Consider the following 20845-nt stretch of genomic DNA (forward strand, 5'->3'; position numbering starts at 1 on the left):
TGACAGGAGTCTACCGCAGAAAGCATCGGAAAGACTCTACCTAGCAGTGCTCCAAAATAGATACTAAAGACTCACAACCAAACCTTCGGCAGAGTGCAGGGAATCATATGAAAGAAGGGGAGTTTGATGTGGAAAGGATAGGAGCTCCACAAGGACCAAACGTATCTGGGCACAGGGTCTTTTCTGAGATGGACACTCAACCAAAGTCCATGAGAGGATAAAACCTAGAACCTCTGCTCGGATGTGACCCGTGATAGCTCAGTAATCAATTGGTTTCCCATAGTAAGGGGAACAAGGACTATTACTAACAGGAACTCAATGACTGGCTCTTTGACCTCCCCACCTCCCAAGGGAGGAGCAGTACTGTTAGGCCACAGAGGAGGACTTTGCAGCCAGTCTTGAAAATACCTGACAAAAGGGAGTTATATGAAAGAGGAGGTGGTCCTCCCCTACTAGTGGACTTGGAAAGGGGCAGGGAGGAGATGAGGGAGGGAGGGTGGGATTGGGGAGGGAATGAGGGATACAGCTGGGATACAGAATTAACAAAATGTAACTAATGAGAAAAATAAAATTATAGAAAAGAAAAAAAAAGCCATCCTACCAAAAGCAATCTACAGATTCAATGCAGTCCCCATCAAAATACCAACATAACTCTTTACAGACATTGAAAGAACAATTAAATTCATATGGAAAAACAAAAAACAGGGAACAGTAAAACAATCCTGTACAATAAAAGATCTTCTGAAGGTATCTCCATCCCTGATCTCAAGCTGTCCTATAGAACAATAGTAATAAAAGCTGCACAGTAATACCTTGATGTTGAACCCTTGGGGGATGACTTGGTCATTGCTGTAGTAGGGTAGGACGACGATTGCCTTTCTCCCCTGGCAGTTTGCTTAATGTCTTGTGACACTCAGACAGAAGCCTTCCTTGTTAGTTTCAGATGGATTACTATGTCCAAAGTGTGTAGTGTTGTCAGCAATAGGATCTCACCTTCAAGTTCTGTGAGGCAGTCAGGGACAAGAGCAATAGCTTATATTGTTTTGGGAGTCTCTTTGACTCCCCCAAAATTCAACTCAAAGGGAGGTTAGCCATGTCCAGCTTTGAGGTTTTGTTAGATAGTCTATGGGTCTTAAGGATAGCATTATCAACTTAAATTGCATTACTTTATTTAAAAAGTAATATATATATATATATATACATATGTGTGTTTATAAGTATGTAAACACATATATTTACATATGATGTAGTTATTTTACATAAAATAATGTTTCCCCATGACTCTGCCCAAACATCTGTATTTTTCCTCCATCCCCACTCCACCCTACTTTAAGGTAAGAAGAACAGTGATTTAGGTAAGGTTGTCTTTTCTGTAATTCCTCTGCAAGCTTCATCCCTATTGTGAGAGATATGGAGCCACTTGAGCCAGTGATTAAGGCTCTGCCCTTGTATATGAATTAACAGGTAACAGTGTAGCCAGAAGGTGAATGGATTATTTTTTTTAATTTAATTTTGTTTTATTAAGTACACTTTGTTCACTTTGTATCCCCCCATAAGGCCCTCCCTCCTCCCCTCCCAGTCCTACCCTCCCTCCCCCTTCTTCACACATGCCCCTCCCCAGGTCCACTGATAGGGGAGGTCCTCCTCTCCTTCCTTCTGATCTTAGTCTATCAGATCACATCAGGCTGCATTGTCATCTTCTATGACCTGGTAAGGCTGCTCCCCCCTCAGAGGGAAGTGATCAAAGAACAGGCCAATCAGATTATGTCAGAGGCAGTCCCTCTTCCTATTACTATGGAACCCACTTGGACACTAAACTGCCATGGGCTACATCTGTGCAGAGATTCTAGGTTATCTCCATGCCTGGTACTTGGTTGGAGTATGAGTCTCTGGGAAGACCCCTGTGTTCAGATTTTCTGGTTCTGTTGCTCTCCTTGTGGAATTCCTGTCCTCTCCAGATCTTACTATTTCCCACTTCTTACATAAGATTCCATGCACTCTGCCCAACAGTTGGCCATAAGTCTCAGCGTCTGCTTTGATAGTCTGCAGGGCAGAGCCTTTCAGAGGCCCTCTGTGGCAGGTTCCTAGGTATCACTCAAGGTTGGCATGCTGGGGACAACCAACGGCCATCTAATTGGTCTTAGGTCCACTCAGTAGGAGTGCTGGGTGCTACCTAGCAACTGCAGTGCCTGTAAATGTTATAAAAGAGGAAATTCACCTGCTTCCAGCTGATGCTTGCCTTGCCCTATGTAATCAGATTATAGATTATTTATATAAATATTGGAAGTGAGCTCGGTCAAGATATATTGTTATTATTATTGTCAAATAATAAGTGGGACCTATATAAAACCAAGTTTTATAATAGTCTTTATAAAACAACTGATCCTAAAAACTTAGATTCTAGTGATTAAAAAGTATTATCATACTACAACCAAGGTCCGTGCATGGAGATAACCTGGGCCTCCTGCTCAGATGTAGCCCATGGAAACTCAGTCTCCAAATGGGCTCCCTAATAAGGGGAGCAGGGGCTGTCTCTGACATGAACTCAGTGGCTCGCTCTTTGATCACTTCCCCCTGAGTGGGGAGCAGTCTGTCCAGGTCACAGAAAGACAGTCCTACTGAGACCTGATAGGCTAGGGTCAGATGGAAGGCGGAGGTCCTCCACTATCAGTGGACTGGGGAAGAGGCATGGGAGGAGATGAGGGAGGGAGGGTGGACTACAGCTGGGATATAAGGTGAATAAATTGTAATAAATAAAAAATTATATTAAAAAAAGATTTTCAAAAAAAGTATCATATTTTAACCTTCAGCTAAAATAAGATATATAAAGACTTAAATAAAATTGGAGTTCATGAAACAAACAAACAAACAAAAAACCAACTGCATAGTAGTGGCATAGGAACAGACACATTGGCACAGGAGATAACTTCCCCCCAAAAAATTAAAAGGCTCTAAGATCAACAATTAATAGACAGAACCTCATGAAACTGAAAAGCTTCTGTGAAGCAAAGGACATGTAATGCCAGGATCACGGGACCCTCAGAGACCACCAAGAGATGACTTGATGCAGGAGCAAGAGAGCTTTATTACGAGAGCGATCAAACTCGGGACCCAAGTCTCACTGACTCAGCAGTAGAGAAGTGAGACCTCAAGCTCTGAGTGAGCAGCTTTTTAAATGGAAAGTCTGTGAGCAGGGGGTTTCCATGACAGCAAGTAGTGGGGCACATGCCTTGACCTTACAGTATTGGGTAAAAGTTAGAGGGGCAAGGTGACCTCCTCTGAGGCACATAATCACAATTGCCTAAGGTGTATAATCACAATGGTTATTCTTCTAAACTACATCTGAAACATTGGGGAGACTTTTCCCAACTGATTCTCATTGATTGCCAGGGAGATTGTCTCTATTTTCTATGAAGTATTTATTCTGTGATATTTTCTGGAGGCTGTTGCTAGAAGAGTTAAATTTGTTGTCTGCCAAGTGTACATTCTGTGATATTTCCTGGTACCTGAGTTCAGCTCCCAGTCAAGATGGCTCTTTATTTCAAAATGGAGTTGTACTCAAGCTAACTATACCCAGGCTAACTTAAACTCTTCAGACACTGTTAACAGAACAAAGGACTGCCTGCAGACTGGGAAACGATCTTCACGATCTTCATTCTGGTAGAGGCTTCTGTGGAAGGTATTGATATGTGTAATCAAGAACAATCACAAGCTGTTCCCACTGTCCAAGCACAGGACATCACAGGGATTGAGTTTCCAAATTTATAACAGGGGCCACTCCTGAAATATCACAGCTTTGCCCCCAAAGTGTTTATCAAACAGACCTGTGTGGCAAGAGCATTGGCCCACAACAAAGGAAAAATTACAGGTTTTGCAGCCATCTTTGTTTAGGTCTACCGGCTATGTTCAGTTCCCTGATTAGTGCTAACTGCAACTTTTGTCCTTCAGCCTTTCTTATGTTCAATTTAATGCAATGTGGTAGGATCAACAAGATTTGATAGCCCTTTTATGAACTGTTTGATTTTGATTTGATTTTAGTTCAGAAAGAACAGATTAAAGTTATGCTAGGGACTGCAGTTGAGTACAAGATTGAGCTTTACCTAGGCTCATTGGTTATATTTTTTAAGGTTAAGCCTAGGATGGGTAACTATGAAGTTTGCTTTCATAGATCTACTCCAAATATAGTCCTAAAACATGCATCTAAGGTATATGTCAGAATTAGAGATGATAGCCTTCTGTTTTATAGGATGCAGTTTAGAGCAGATTATAAAGATAGACAAAGATTAACTCAGATATGCTGGCCCTCAAGCTTGTCAGAGATCTGATGAATATGACATTTTAATATGTGTAAGCTTATTGTGACAGAGAGTCCCAATATCCTAGCAGTTGCTACCCCAAGGTCTCTGAGAAGATTTGGGCACAATGACAGATAGATGACTACAACTCTGGATTGTGGTATGCTAACCACTGGGCAAGATTGCCCCAACTGTTCCACTGCTACGGCCCAGCCTAAACTGTGGACACCTGGAGATTCATTGTTTCACTTTGCTGAGGACCAAGTGAGGTCAATCTCATTCTCCACAGAAATAGTCTCTCACCTTCAGTGCCTGATGGCTGGACTGCCTCTGCTTCTGGTGCTATGAGACCACAGGAGCCAGGGACACTGCCTAGGTGATGGACTAACTAGTCATCTCTGTCATTTTGATTAGTACATTTATTTAGTTTATAATTTATCATTCTCAGATCTCTGATCACATTGACAGCTAAGCTAAGCAAAGCTAATGGTAGCTTTGCAGCTAAAGAATAGAAAATTAGATCCACTGTTCTTTCATTGGTCAGTTCGTTATCTGGTTTGAACTAGTAAGTACTAGATCCTTTATTTAGAAAGGCAAACAGGTTTGCCTTGCTCACAGGCTTCATGTTAGTTGTCTGTGTCTTATGGTGAATATCTGGATAGAAAGATATGGAATTTATGTAGGGTCTGAGGATATAGGAGTTTAGGTTGTGAGAATCTAGAGAGTGTTGTTTGATGGTCTGGAAAAATTGTTCCAAGTTGGTAAATGCAAAAAAGATTGGAAGGCCTAAGGAGGTGTCTTAAGGTATGTGAATGTGAGTTATAAAGATATAGAAAAGTGATTTAAGGCATATTAGAAATGGGAAATATTTCAGATTTCTCCCTCCTGTCTGCTATGGTTGTGCTTGTGTTGCTGTAAGATCTCAGTAGTTCAGAGTTTTGACATTGAGCAACAGAGTTGATAAGTTGTTGGAACTTATTATCCAGTCATAAGCTTGAGCTTTTAATTTCCTTTGGTTGTCTTCTGAGATAGACTTAAAGGTGCATCTCATCATGTTAAAAATATCTGTCTAATGTGTATATCTGACCCAAAAGCCATAGCATTTACTATGGTATTTTTAATGTCTGCTATTTCTGAGGTGGACTTTGACATAGCATTTAGGAATGTCTTAAACCTATTCCTTCTAGTTGCTGTGTTAAGGAAAGTTCAAGTGTCCAAGGCTTATCACCAAAGCCCTTAATGCATTTCTGCCTAACTTTCCAGTATGGGGTGGAGGGAGGGGCTAAAAATAGATGCTGAGTGTATAGAAAGTGGCTGAGCTCCATTGGTGGCTGATTACCAACATCTGTGCCCACAGAAAAAAGTGTTAGTTTCAGACCTTGGAAACATATGTTTATAAAAGTTACAAAAAAACAATTAAGAAGAATTGATTACACATTCGGTTGGATGCAGTTTTATCTGTTACTCTCAGAATGTTGTTACATTAGATTTGCTGATATGTTATTTTTCTGATATTTAAAAAAAATGTTTTTTTTTTGTAAACTAAAAATTCATATGAGTTTCAGGAAATCAAAAAGTCGTGAGACCTAGATCTGGCATAGCTCAATGGACCCCAGATGAGTCTTCCCCCTGGACTTGGGATTCCTCACTTTTCCCATTTAATAGAAAAAAAAATTTAACTTCTGACTCTAATCTGAATTTGTCCCAGCTGATTTTTCCTGGTTGACTCTATTCCAGGATCAGCTACTGACTGCCAGCTGAACTTTGAACTTGCTGGAGGCTGAAGTAAACCAGTCCAGTCAATGTGATGGCTCCATGTCTTTTCATATGGATCAACTAACCAGATCCTTCTGAGGACTGCTCCATTGCCCAGCCTTTGACTGGCATTTAAGCTGTCCTAGCCCCTGATGGCCATCCTATTGTCAGCACTGAAGCAATTGAAGAAGAGTCTTCAGTCCAAAATCCCACCTAACAGGCTGAAATGCTGAGTCAAAAGGGGCTCTCTGGCATTAGCTATTATCTTGGGAACCTGCTTAGCTGGAGCAGGAGCTAGTATTGCAGCTTTTAGAGACACTAGAGAGAAAAGATTCCAGAGGATGGTTTAAATCCTGGCATAATAGTTCTCCTTGGCTTCCTTCCTCTATATCCAACCTGAAGTGACCCCCCCTACTCATTTTGATTTTTATCTTTGGGCCTTGTATTTTAAATCACCTGAAGGCTTTAATAAAGTAATGTTTGGGAGCAAGGCAGTAATGGTACTGAGATCCCATTGTGGAAAGTTAAATCTGAAGGACTCCAGGGGTCATATCTGGAAGACTGAAAATTGGGTCTTCAAATGATCATGGAGAGGGGAGAATGAGAGACCAGAGAAGTAAGAATCAATGGGTATTGTTTTAAAGTTTAAAGTTCCAGCCTCCTGGGTAAATCAAAAACAACTAGATTTAATGCATTTTCCCCCACCCACTAATTATTCAGATGTTAGGAAACCACCCTATGAAACCAAGCCAGAACTGTTTGTGGTCTTGCAGCCTTAGTGGACCAATCATTTCAAAAGTCAATTTCTCTTACCAATCATGTAATACCAAAGCACGTAAGTCCCTGCTTGTAGTTTTGCCCTATAAAAATCTTGTTCCCCTAGATCGTGGTGCCGCATTTCTAACCTGTTTCCACAGGGATTTGTGTCCCATGTTTGAACACATATACAATTAAAAATCCTCATGTATTTTCAGTGGAGTCTATTCCTGGTCTTTGGGGATTTAAGAACTGGGCAAAACATGCTTACCTCCTGGGATTTACCACCATCCAAACAACTGTGACTTTCTGCTCCCAACCTCACACTGTGTCTGACAAGTAGGGCTCAGTGAAGGGTTGTCATCCATAATGCCCTCCCCAGGCCAGAGCTTAGGCTGAGCCAGGCTTGAAACCCTGTGTGAAGCTCACAAACAAAACCTGAATTGCAGGGAGCCAAAGCTATCTACAGAAGCCAAAGCCAAATCTATCTAGTGAAGACAAAGTTATCTATGGAAGCCAAAGTCAATGAGTGAGCCAAGGCTATCTACGGAAGCCAAAGTCAAAGCTATCTAATGGAGAAAAAGGTAGTTACTGAAGCCAAAGCCAATTAGAGAGGAAAGGTCATTTATTGGAGACCTAAAGCTATGTAGTGAAAGAGTAATCTAGACCCTAAATCATGGGTGATAGATTGTGAGGACATCCTTTGTTAGAGCATCCGTAAGATATCTTATGAGAACATCCTTATGGTATCTTGCAGGTACAATATTTAACCCATGAAAGCACTCTTCCTGTCTCCTGCAGCAGCTTCCCCCTTTTTCTGCCTTCTTTCTATATAAGTTGGGTAAAAATTTCTAATAAACGGAAGCCTTGATCAGACAAACAGATTTGGCTTCCTTCCTTGCGTTTCTCGTCCCCCCCGCATTCCTTCCATTCTCCTCCCTTAGGAACCCAAGTTGAAACCCCGCTGGTCGGGGCATGAATTGGGTCAACAGAGGCTGGGCTACAGCTGCTGCTTCTGCCATGGCAGCTATGGAAACAGAGGAAGAAAAAGAGGGGCCCTGCTCTCAAATTCAGGTTAGGCAACATGAAACGAACACACCCACCCTGCCTAGTGCACTCCTCACCCCTCACCCTAGTTCCAAGCACCAAAGACAGTAGCCCAGAGTGACTTCCAACTCCTTGGCTAATGACAGGTGGGTTGGGTCCATACCCTACATACATACATACATAGTGAGGCCTGATAGGGCTTTGGTGTGTGTGTAGGTGTTACCCCCTGACATCAAGGTGCTTTCAAGCACTTGCACTGGAGATGTGGCCAGTGACAGGCCTCACCCTAGGGCAAGGATGTAGGTGAGGCTGTGCTCTGAATTTTAATTAATTATGTATGACTTTTTCATTCTCACCACATCTCTGTGAGGACAGAGAGCAGGATCTGTGAGGGTTACAGTCAAAAGAGATGTGAGTGGCCCAGTTTTCCATTGGAGATGGCCACCTTGGAAGCCAATCCCCTGAATCAAATCTACTGTGGTGGCCCACTGTTGTGACTGTAAACAAGTTTTTGATTTGATCCCAGGAGTGGGATATGGGACTGGTTCAGACTGTCCACAGAAGTAAACTATTTGTCTGGTGCAGGCTGAGAGGGCTGTTTCTCAGCTGCATACAGTTTAAATCTGAAGACTCTGGAGATGGAATAAATGCCAGGGCCCAGAGAGAGAACAGAGCTCAGAGAAAGAAGGCTGCTGATGCTCCCCTTGCTGCTCCTGGTTGCTGTGAATGCAGTTGGATGAGATAAGTTGAAGAAATCCTGAAACAAAGATTGGAATGCCCTAAGGAACCCAATGACCCTAACTGGCAGAAAATAGCTAAAGAGAACTCCACCCCGTCTCCCTATTATTGTTCCTTCTCTTCTACCTGGCGTTGAGGTGTTGGAAGAGATTGGGGTGAAGGGAGGAAGAGGCATAAGAAACCAAAATAAAATAGCATAAAAAGTTATGCTAACACCCCATCTCTTGGATGCAAGTGAGAATCACCTCAAAGCTTCTGAGCAAGTGCTGTCCAGTTTGGGCACAAGCTGGGATCTGTTCGCTAGACCCAAACAGCAGTGACTATCTAGACAAGGAGGCCTGTGCTAACTCTGCTGTAGCTTGTTATCTACTTCCTGTACTCATTGGCTACTATTCCACTTTAAAAACAAGTACATGTAGCTGTGCAGGGCTTTCAATCCCAGCACTAAGGACACAGATAGATCTATGGGAGTTCGAGGTCAGCCTACTCTACAAAGAAAGTCCAGAGTAGCCGGGCTCTTACACAGGGAAACTGTGTTTTGAAAAAAAAAAAAAAAAAACAGGAAAGAACAAAATAATGAAAACCAAGTTCGTGGGACCTTAAATAAAACATTCCCCAGAAGTGATGGAGGCTTAGATACAGGCTGAGATATGTCAGTTTCCTCCCACAGCCTTGTCCCCTAAAGGCTACTCCAAATAGCAACTGTTGAAGAGAACATTTATGTGAGTCACATTTTTTTTTTGATGTTAGGGGTCCCACAGGAACATCCAACCTGGACATCCACTCATGTGCACTCCTGGGTAGCCATGATGTGTGTGTTGTGTCTGGTACGATGTCCCCCCTGCTCCTACTAACTGCAATATGCAAGGAACAGAGGCCTTGAACATCTATTATGGATCCAAGGAGTCAGCCCACAACCTAACTCAACCTAGCTACTAGTGTACTCTCCCCTTGCACACAATCTCCTACCACCCCCTCACAATCTCTAGCATTTCTTTCATCAGCCTGTTGACAACTGTCTTCTTGAGAGCTGTGATACCAACCCTGTGCTGGACTCAATAGGGGGTGAAGAAGAAATGAGACCATGTGTTAACTTGAGTACTCCTAGAAAGGAGCCTGTGCAGGGAGCCTAGCCCTGGTGAATAAGGGAGGGTTGAGGGTGGGAAAGAACTTTTCAGAGTAGTACAGGGGAAGGCATGGTCCAGGCACAGCAGGGAAGAGACAAGCTAGGCAATTATCTGAGGGCCATGGTAAGGGCTTCAATGAGTTAGCCAAGGAAAAGAGGAGCATGGAGGCTCCTGGGGATGGGGAGCACATACCCTTTCTCAGATCTCTCTGAGTACTCGGTGACCCCAAAATGAGGCATTGCAGTTCAGTAAGAATCAATAAGCCAAACTGCATGGGGGCTAAAGACAGTAAGACCCCAGTCAGGAATCCACAGGTTCCTACCAAGCCCTGGTAGGGAAGATCGCTCTCTTTTCCTAACCAGTGGTTCGCTCTAGGGAAGGAGGGAAACATTTGTAGGCTTCCAACTGACCTGCTCACATGTGAAGATGTGAGTCTTTAATCAGCAGTGGCCAAGATCCACACCCCTACTTGTACCCCTGCTCATTTAGGGACACACACAACACCTCCAGTGGCGTCTCCCACTGCCTAGACACACAGGCACCATGTGCTGGGCTCTGTTGCCTCTCTATCCTCACTGTCCCAGGTGACACCTACCTGGAGCTGATCACCTGGCCAGCATGTAGTTAATGGAAGCAGGATTCTTTCACTCTGGGATAGACAGAGAAAATGATTTACCATTCCTTCAGCAGTCCAACCTCCCCTTGAGACTCCACAGTGAAGTAGAGCCATGACTAAGCTGAGAGCTCCGTTGTAAAATGTCACAGTCTGGCAGACACAAAAAGAAAAAAAGGAACCAAGCTCAGGAGCCTTGGAAATATCTGGGGAAGAAAGCCAGGTTTCACAAATCAGGTGTACGTTTAAGACTTCGAACAAGTGATGGATGGACTGAAAGTGGCTCAGCCTCAGCAATCTTTATCACAAACAATAGGACACCAGGAGGAGAGAGACACACTTGTATGGAGTGACGACAGGGTGGCACATGAAATCCCAGGGCTGAGGTCTTTAATCTGGAGTCCAGAAGCTCCTGAAACTGCTTGGCATTGTGAGAACTACATGGGTATGTGCGTTCTCCTAGGAGAAGGTCCATAGCCTCCATCAGGTTGTAAAGGGACACTTGCCCCTCAAGTGTTAACTTTTCTAGTTCAGAAAGGGCATGGTGCCCTGGCTTCTGGGGAGAGTGTGGGAGAAGCAGGCTTAAATTTTTCTCACCTGGGTAGACCTTGTCTCCACAGAACCCATGGAGCTAGCTAGTCAAACAATGGGAAGACTTAGGCAAAGCGACAGCACTTAGTGAACCACTGGGTAGGAAAGGAGAGCTATCTTCCCTACCAGGGCTTGGTAGGAACCTGTGGATTACTGATCTGGGGTCTTAATGTCTTAATGGGTGCCCTCTGCCTCTGCATACTGCCCTGCTGGGCTCAGGATTTGAAGGGGTGAGCCAGGTCTCCTCTCTGAAGAGCCGTTCACATACCCCGTGTACCTGTGTGTTGACTTCAGATAATTCCTTTTATTCATTTGTTTTTATTTTCTCTCTCTGAGTGTTTTGCCCTCATGTGTGGATGTGCCCTTTGAAAAACCCTGGAGCTTACAGAAGCAGGAGAGGTTGCTGGATACCCTGGAACTGGAACTATGACAGTTGTAAGGCTCTCTTAAATACTGAGCCAGCCAGCCAGTCCCAAGTTCAGATGCCTTTTACAATGAAAGCCTAAGCAGACAACTGGGGTATGAGTGACACCCCTCTCTCCCTGAGACTGCAGCTGAGTGTGGAGACCAGAGCAGTTCCTGTGCACTAACACACACAAGAAACAGTTTGCGGGGAAAGTCAGGCCTGATGTCTATAAATCTTTCATATTATACCTTTATCTTTTAAGATGATAGTGGCTATTATGTTGAGTGAGGTAGTGGCTTTGAACCAAGAGAAGAAATCTCCCCTTTTAGATGCAAACCATGTTCTAGTCTCTTATTTTTTAAATTTATTCATAATTTTAGAAATTACATTTATTCACTTTGTATCTCTGCTGTAGCCACCTCCCTCATCTCTTCCCATGCCCATCCCCTCGTCCACTGATAGGGGAGGTCCTTCTCCCCTTCCTTCTGACCCTAACCTATCAAGTCTCATCAGGAATGGCTGCACTGTCATCCTCTGTGGCCTGGTAAGGCTAATCCCTCATCAGGGGTAGGTGATCAAAGAGTCAGCCACTGAGTTCATGTCAAAGAGAGTTCCTATTCCCATTACTACGGAACCCATTTGGAAACTGAGCTGCCATTGGCTACATCTGTGTGGATGTTATCTACATTCATGGTCCTAGGTTGGATTATCAGTCTCAGAAAAGACCCCCGTGCCCAGAATTTTTTGATCTTTTGTTCTCCTTGTAGAGCTCCAGTCCCCTCAAGGTCTTCCTATCTTCCTGTTCTTTCATAAGATTCCCTGAACTCTGCCCAAAGTTTGGCTATGAGTCTCTGCAAACTTAAGTGAGAACACATTTTCGAGAGGATGTGGAGAAAAAGGAACCCTCCTTCATTGCTGGTGGGGATGTAAACTTGTACAACCACTTTGGAAATCAATCAGGTGCTTTCTTAGACAATTAGGAATTCTGCTTCCGAAAGATCCAGCACCATGTGCTCACCAGGTTTAAAGCCCTGAAAATCTTCTATGCTTCCCTTAGGCACTCCTCTTCCCCTGTCCCCAGCCCACAGCTGATCCTTTTTTATGTTTTCATAGTTTTGTCTTTCCAAGCTCAGGACTTAAATTCCAACAAATCCATACTCTGGACAACCCTGCCCTAGAAAACCCCACACCTGAATGAATCCTAGGCAAAGGCTATGTCTGCCCAGTTCCTGTCTGCCTTCTCACAGGAGCAAAGGCAGCCACTGTTGGTCTCATCCATCCAATAAATTTCTTTTAAGACAGGTGTTGTTGTGACTCTTGTTGGAAGAAGAGAAGGAAAAAGAATCAGAAAAGGAGCAGCACTCAGGCTACAAAATTCCTCAGCTCCTAAGGGTTGGGGCAACCATCTCCTGAGAGCTGCTGTGTCTCTGCTGAGGAGTCCTCCTCTCAGAGGTTCCTGGGCTCCTGTGCCTCAGGATGCCCTTGGGATACTGTCCTACCTCAGAGCTGGGATACCTTCCCAGGCCTCTGAGTTGTGAGTGTCCTGGAAAACCCTCCATCTGAGTACAGTCCAGGCAGGACACCACTACTACCACCATCACCACTATTCCCTCTAATACCCAGGGTCATGGACATGCCAGGTAATGAATAGCTAATAACTCACAGCCTAACTCAAGTGGAGATTAATGGTGCACAGAGGAAACAAGATATGGTTACTATTGGAGTCAGATACAAGGGGGAGATGATGGCATCCTGCAGGCTAAGGGGCAGCAATAAACCACAATGGCAACAGAGAATCTGAGATGGTGAGGCAGAGTGTGAGGTTCAGACATTTGAGCTGAGGAAGAAGCATGTCCACCCTGTTCCTCCTCTCAAGGATGAATGTACCTATGGGAAGATGGCGGTGGGGTAGGGCTAACAGGAGATACATGATTCCTGGGAGGTGTCTCTGAGAAACACTTCTAGCTACTGTTTCTAATGATGCTTGTAACAGGCTGGTAGACAACAAGGCTGGACCAAGCTGGGAGTTAGCAGAGGCCTGGATGCCCTTTGTGATTCTCAGAATGAAGTGAGGTGAGGTCTGTGACCTCACAGGGTTCATCCCTGCCACAGGAACAGTTGTGGTTCACAACTGTTCACACTCTGTGTGACCAGCCTGAGGACAACTCAGGAGTCCACCAAGGAGGGCTGAGATTCACAGCAAGCCCCTGTGTCTGCATAGCTGTGGGCTTTTTCCTAGGATGGACACTACCTGAAATTCATCATGTGAGTTACCCTCTCAGTGTGAGCCACTTCTTCACTGGGGTCTTTGTGAGGTGGGGAGACTAAATGTGGTGAGGGACATGAATGAATAGGGACATGATCGTGAGGGAACTGAATCATAAGGGATGATTCTCAGCATAGGAAGAGCAGGAAACAGCTGGGATCAGAAGTTCCATAGCAGTGGACTGGCCTCTAAATACCACAGGGAGAGGAATCATTTGATTCCTCTCTGAGGAAGAGTGGCCTCAGAATGATGCCACACAGGTGCATCTGGACTGTGACTCAATCCTCTAGCCTAGATGAGGAAGGATAATAAACTGAGGTTGTCATGTCCACATCTGTCCAGCACACATTGCTTGTCCAGGGAAAATAAACGACCCCTAGCACTGAACTGTGATACTTCAGTCCTGGCCAGTAGCAAACTTTTCATTTCTATTCAGATACCTGATACAATATGGAAATAAACATCACTGTCAGTATCAGGAAATACCATGGCAATCCTCTCCCCTCTCATTCTGTACTGACAGACATATTTTCACATTGTATGTGTGCTCATGGCTGCAGGTCCATGTCCATATGTGTGAAAATACACCGATGTCACATAACTTCCTCTACAAATATTCACATGGTTACATGAGAGAATAATCTATGTTCTGGCTGTGTTAATATGATGAGGACCTCATCACCACAGGTACAGCCTCCCACTTTGCTGTGTGCTCAGCAGAGTGTGGGAAAGCATGGTCATTCCTCACACTACACTCAGGCACATAGGAAGAAGCAGGAGAGAGGTGTGGTCAGGCCTCTGTTGCCAAGGCAAAGGCTGCGGTGTTGGTGTGAAAGAACTCTGTGTACAAATGTGGGCTGAAAATCAGACTGAATTGCAGGTGTACAAAAAAGTTTGGGGTTTATGATGGGACAAATACATACACATTCCTGGAATGAAGTCCTTATTTAACCTCCGTGTGCTATAGTGGGGAGTGGAGGGTGATAGTGTATGAGGCCCAATATCCCAAAGTGACATTGAACTGCACCTGTGCTATAGCTGTAGACATGTTCAGTGAGTGTCAGTGAGTGTGCCAAGGAACTTGTCATACAAAGACTTAGAGATGACACAACTCACCAGAGAATGAGCCCAAGCAATGACCACACCCAGGTGAGCACAGCCAGATAGAGGATGAAGCTCTGCTGTTGTGCCCCAAGACAGGGGCAACTGTCAGCTCTGGCAGCCATAGTGTGCAGGGCAGGTGGGAGAGGCTACACAGAGTCCTTCTGCCTGGGGTTCTGAAGGGAGTTAGCTTCTTCCCAGCAGGACTCTTGTATTTCCACCGTGAGTTGTCCCCAGCATGACTGAAGGCAGAGACTCTATAGTACTCTGCACTCTAGCACTCTACCTAACTCTGTACACTATATACATTTCATTTCTTGTTTGTTTTCCAAGATAAGTTTTCTCTGTGTAGCCAAGGCTGCCCTGGAACTCTCTTTGTGCCCTAGATTGTTCTTACACTCAGAGATCCACCTGCTACTGCTTCTCAAGTGCTGTATTTGAAGGTGTGTACAATCACTGACTACCAACACTCTCCCAAACCCTATACACAATGAGCAGTCGACCTAAGCTAGCACACTCTTCACATTTCCATTTAAGTTGTACATTACTTACTGTGCATATATCTAGGTGCAATTGTGTGTGTGTGTGTGCATGTGTGGGCCTTCAGTTACATAGGCATGATAGGAATAGTAGGAGCAAAGACCAGAAAGGCTGTGACTCAGGCTCAAGGAAGTTAAGGTGTTCCTTATGTAACACAACAGGAGAACTAGTAAGAAGCTGAAACCTCAGTGGACACAAGCAAGTCTTCAGAGCGCCATGTATATACTGTCTCAGGGTGAGGCCACCATACAAAAGCCAACAGAGTCCTCTGGAAGAAACTGTCAAGTGAGTACCTGGTCTAAGACTCAAGGCTGGAGCCCACAGAAAGTTCAAGACCAACTACTTCCACCACCCACCCTCAGCCAACACTTCAGCTCAAGGTGGGATGGAAGTGCTTCCCGGGACCTTCTCCCGGGCTGCCCTACACATGAACTTTCCTGGAAACAGCCATCTTGACATTCAGCTCATGGACCCTACCCTGCTCAGACACAGACACTGATTTCCCTCTCTTCATCTAACTTCATCCTTATAACTTCATTAGGAAACAAGCATTAACATATTTGTGGATGAACCTGTGTGTTCATGTGTGGGAGAGAAATTGTGTCAGGTGTGTTTTTCTAGTACTCTCCACCTGTACTTGTGAGAATAGGTGACAGCAGCTGAGACAGAGCCACCATCTATCAAAGGACTCCAGTTCCCAAAGTGGGACAGGATGAAGTTCTCTGTCATGCTGTTCTCCAGGGAATGATATCCTCAGAAGTCACAGGCTACGTCTGTAGGGTCAGGGAGGGAAACTTCATGACATCTTGCTACCTGGGCAAGCCTACTTCAAGCTGTGTTTAATGGTGGTGAATGGACAGTGTGCAGACCAAATTTTCAATCATCTTGGTACCCAGAAGGCTGCATATAGTACACTTTATGTCTTATGACAAGAGAAAGTTGCTGATAAACTGAAGGGCAGAAATGACAGATCAAGTCTTATGTGTTGCTCACTAGAGTGAGGATGACCCATCCCTCTGACCTTCCTCGAGCCCAAAGTAAAGTTCCTAGGAGGAAGAAGAGGACTGGGTGTGAGTCTGTTAATAGGAAATGATCATAAGAGAAGCCTTCAGCTATTGTCCCCAAATACCTGTCCAAAAGAGAGTGTGTGCCTGGACAGCCTTTCAGCTTTCCCAAACAGAGAGAGCCTTGGCCTCTGTGACCTCACATGAAAGTCATTGTCATGATTGTGGGTGTGTCCCAGGTCTGTAAGCATCAGAGCCTACTAGAGTGGGCTGTGGCTAGGAGTGGAACCAGGACAAAGTCGGCAGGGATGCCTTTCAGGTAAGTCAGTGCAGAAAATTCTGTGGGTGAAGAAGTGACTCAAATCAGTGTATGAACTTGTCAAACAACTTTAAAGAAGCGTGAGAACAGCATAGTTCAAGGTCTGAGGGTTTCTAATATACAGGACACATGTGAACCTGAGAAGAGGGTCAGTAGCAAGGACCACAGGGACACCCTCCAAGAGCATGGCCATGCCTAACTGCAGAGATGGGACAGCTTCCCACACAGCAGAAAGAGATCACGTGAAGATGGACACAGCCTCCAGTTCTTTAGCAAGGCATCCTCTAGATATTGGAGGACTAACATCTATTATTTCTCTAACTAGGTGTGATATTCCATCATGGGATCTCAACACAGGAGGAAGGAAATGCCTCATGGTGCTGCCTTGTTGAGTCCCTCTTGTGGGTCTTACAACTTAGAATCATCAGTCTTTACACATGTGTTCATGGGCCCAACCATCCCATGTACAGTCACATGAGGAATGAGAGGATCTTTCCCAACTTTCTCTCCCCTAAATATTGGATGTACGACTTGTTTCATCTGGATTCTCAGTAGTAAGTGTCTATGATGCTCTGAGAACATCTGAGATGCCACAGGTCTAACTGTAGTGGATTGCCACCTGTGGTGCTCTTTATTAATACTCTACTCTATTTGGTTTGTTAGGCCTCTTCCTTCCTTCTTTTTTTTTGAATTTTATTTTTTTCTTATCAGTTATATTTTATTAACTCTATATCTCTTCTTTCCATCAACCACCCAAACTTAAGTAGGAGAGAGAAATGGTTCGTGTGGAGAGGAGGCCTAGACTCCTTATTTTCTCTCAGCTATTTAGGGCAAAGGGGTTCATTAAGGGTTATGTAACAATCTTTGCCAATCACAGGCACAGCAGTCCTCGTCATGCTGCTGCACCCTGAAGGGTTTCTCTCTCTCTCTGCTTCAAACTGCCACAGCATGTCTGGTCTCCAGTTTCTGGTTTCTAGTCTCTGGTCTGTCCAAACTGCTACACTCCACACACCAACACTCAATGCCACACAATGCCACACCCTGTGTTACTCCGCTGCATATTTATACTCCCAGAGTTCTAGACCTGTAAGTCTTACTGTTAACATGGCTTTCCTTTTCCATGAAATTTTGAAGCTTCTTATACATTTCCTATTAGTAATTGGTCCATTCCTTCATTTCCTTCTGCTAATGGACCTGGAAAACCTGTGGAAGACCAAATATGAGTAATCAATATTGGATAGTTTCTGCTTCTGATGGCTTGTGGCAATTGCATAAATAACAAAGTTAACTCTGAGTTAGCAGGAACAAATTCATCAGTTTCTATATGCAAAACAACTCTGCATATTGAGAGACAGTAATTATATTAAGAGTTTTAGGAAAATCTAATAATACCATTATATTACATACAATTCTGATTTTTGAAATGAAGAATATGGGATTTTGATTACCTTGCTTATTTTGTGTGATTTATAACCTGCCATTCCTATCTTGTTTGCATCAGTATAGAATGTTGGTGGCTCTGGAATTGGTGTTCCCTTTACAATACATGGAAGAATCCTATTAGTTGTTTTCAAAGACTGTATATGTTTGCTTTTAGGATATTTGTTATTAATTTCGAACACCTTTACAATATATGGAAGAATCCAATTAGTTGTTTTTATAAACTGTGCATGTTTGCTTTTAGGCTTCGAGCTGACAGGCCCCTCTGTCTGTTTAATGGTGGCAAGAGGTTGATCTTCTGAGTCCCATTTAGATATACACTCATTACTCCAGTGCTTTCCATTCTTACAATGCCAACATATTCCAGCAACTCTGGGCATTGAACATTGCAGCCAGAAGTAGCTTGTTTGCTCTGTGTTAAAACTCTTGCTTTTTTGATGTTTGAATCTTTTAGCCTCATAATTTCCTTGGAACTTAACCAAATTTACCACAATTAAAGTACCGGGCATTTTTATCTTTGAGACTTTTAGGTTTCAGCTTCTCCTGTGATATTGGCTTGATGTACCTGAGAGGCAATGCCAGTGGTCTCTCTTATCCATTTGCCTATTTGGGCTCCTCATTCTTTTAACGGTATAAGTACTCTGTTACATTTAGTATTTGCATTCTCATAAGCAATGATCTTGTCAACACCTGTCTAGTCTCAGGGTCTGGTATGCTCAATTCAGAGCTGAACCCAATCTCTAAGAAGTTGGTGAAGGCTTCTGCAGGGCCTTGAATTACCTTAGTAAATGAAGTGGTTCTTTTACCAAGCTCCTCATCCATATCTCATGCTCTTAATGCTGCAACACAACATTGTTCAATCACTACATCATCAAATGGGATTTGGTCTCATAAGTCAGCATAACTCCCTTCACCAAACAGTTGGTCTTTACCAACTTTTTTCCCCCTTGCTATGTTTTGTTGCTCTATTTCATACCTTCTTTCCTCCACCACTGCTGACCAGCTTCTAACACAGCTGACAACAACCTTTTCCAGTCTTGGGGAATAAGTTTATATTTAGTAGTCTAGTTATTTAACATGTGTTTAACCAAATCGAATGCATTCCATACCATGTGATAGACTTTTTAAATTGCTTTCGATCTAGCATTTCTACTGGACTCCATATCATCTCATTGTCAGCCTTACCACCATCATTAGTAGGCATATGTTGCACAAAGACTGGGAAAGCTGATGTTGCATGTGTAGCCTCAGGAAGTTCCTGTAGTGGAGTACTTGGCTCCAAAGCCCTTTTGGCCTGTTGGGCTCCCTTTCCTCCCTGCCCCCTTGGAGTACTCGGAACACCTGGCTCATGGAGTATGGCAATGCAGCAAGAGAGGATAAACTCCCATTTTTCACTGGAGCTTTTTGCTTTCCAAAAGCTTCAATTTCTACCCATAAACATTCCTGTTGAACTACCAACTCTGTAATCCTTTCCAGAACTACAGAATTGAGTGACACCTCTGGTCTTCCTATCTCATCCATCATTCTTAAAAGTTAAAAAAAAAAAGAATATAGGAAGAAAGCAAAGCATAAAATTCTGTCTGGGAACATTTCAGGAGAGAACCTGGCAGCAGCTGCTGCTATAAAACTTTTAGTGACATCTTGAAACATCACATTCACTCTTTCAGACCTTGCCATCTCCTATGTAGAACTCCGAAAGCCAAGTTGCCCATCATTGTTAAGTCATGTCTGGGTGTAACTTGTTAGCCCTTTTTATCCTAAATAATGTTGGTCACCCCGTGTAGCAGAATGCCACCTGTAGCAGTCTTTTCAAAACTCTACTTTATTTGGGGTGCTTAGGGCTCCCTTCCACCAATCCCCCAAACCCATGTAAGAAGATTAGGTTAGTGGGGAGAGGGGATCCAGACCCTTTCACTCCTCCCTGATAGTTAGGGTCAAGGGGTACTTTTAGGGCTCTCTATGAATCTTTGTCACCTGCAGACACAGCTAGCAGGCTCCTCTATGACCCTGTGCTCTGCAGGATTTCTCTGTCTATCTGCTCCAAACTGTGAAACTCTTTCTGGTCTCTCGAAATTGCTACACAGCTCATGCCAACAATGAATGTCACACTGTCTCTTTTTGGCTTTGTTTATACTCAGAGTCTTAGACCACACCAGTGTCTGTGCCCCATAAGGAAAGGTATAACCAGCTGGTAAAGATCATACAGCACACATAACAAATAACAGGTGTGGACAAACTATAGCCCAACAGAAATGTCACACTTTCAATTAAAACAAAAACATAGTTACACAACATACAAGGAAAACAAAGCTTCTGATCATCTAATGTCTCTTTCTTCTATTTTTTCCCCAAAATATAGACAATATATGAAGGTGATATATGTTTACATCTATGAGGACTCTCAAGGATTAAGTACCTCAATCATAGGAAAAACAAGTACTCTGTCTGAAGGATGACAGGATGCAAAAATACAAATAAAAGGGACTACATGGGTGCCTCTAAGTAAAGACACCATTTAGGAAAATGAAGAAAAGAGTATACCTAGAAAAATTTGTGACTTTAAGAAGTGAAGACATAAAGAAAAAAAAATGGGGGCACAAAATTGTCCACAATGCTGAAAAACACAGGGCCCAACCAAAAAGAGATGTGGGCTTGGCTTTATCACTAATACTAATGAGGCATGGGCTAAGAAAAAAAGATGTGGGCCTGGGCCTTTCCCTAACCCTGAAGAGGCCTGGGCCCAAAGAAGAAACAAGGACCTGGGCCTATGCCTAAACCTGAAGAGGCCTGGGCCCAAAAGAGAAGAGAGAAGGGCCTGGGCCTAGCCCTAACCCTGAAGAGGCCTGG

The sequence above is a fragment of the Meriones unguiculatus genome, chromosome 6 (genome assembly GCF_030254825.1).
Source record: "Meriones unguiculatus strain TT.TT164.6M chromosome 6, Bangor_MerUng_6.1, whole genome shotgun sequence".
Taxonomy (NCBI): Eukaryota; Metazoa; Chordata; class Mammalia; order Rodentia; family Muridae; genus Meriones; species Meriones unguiculatus.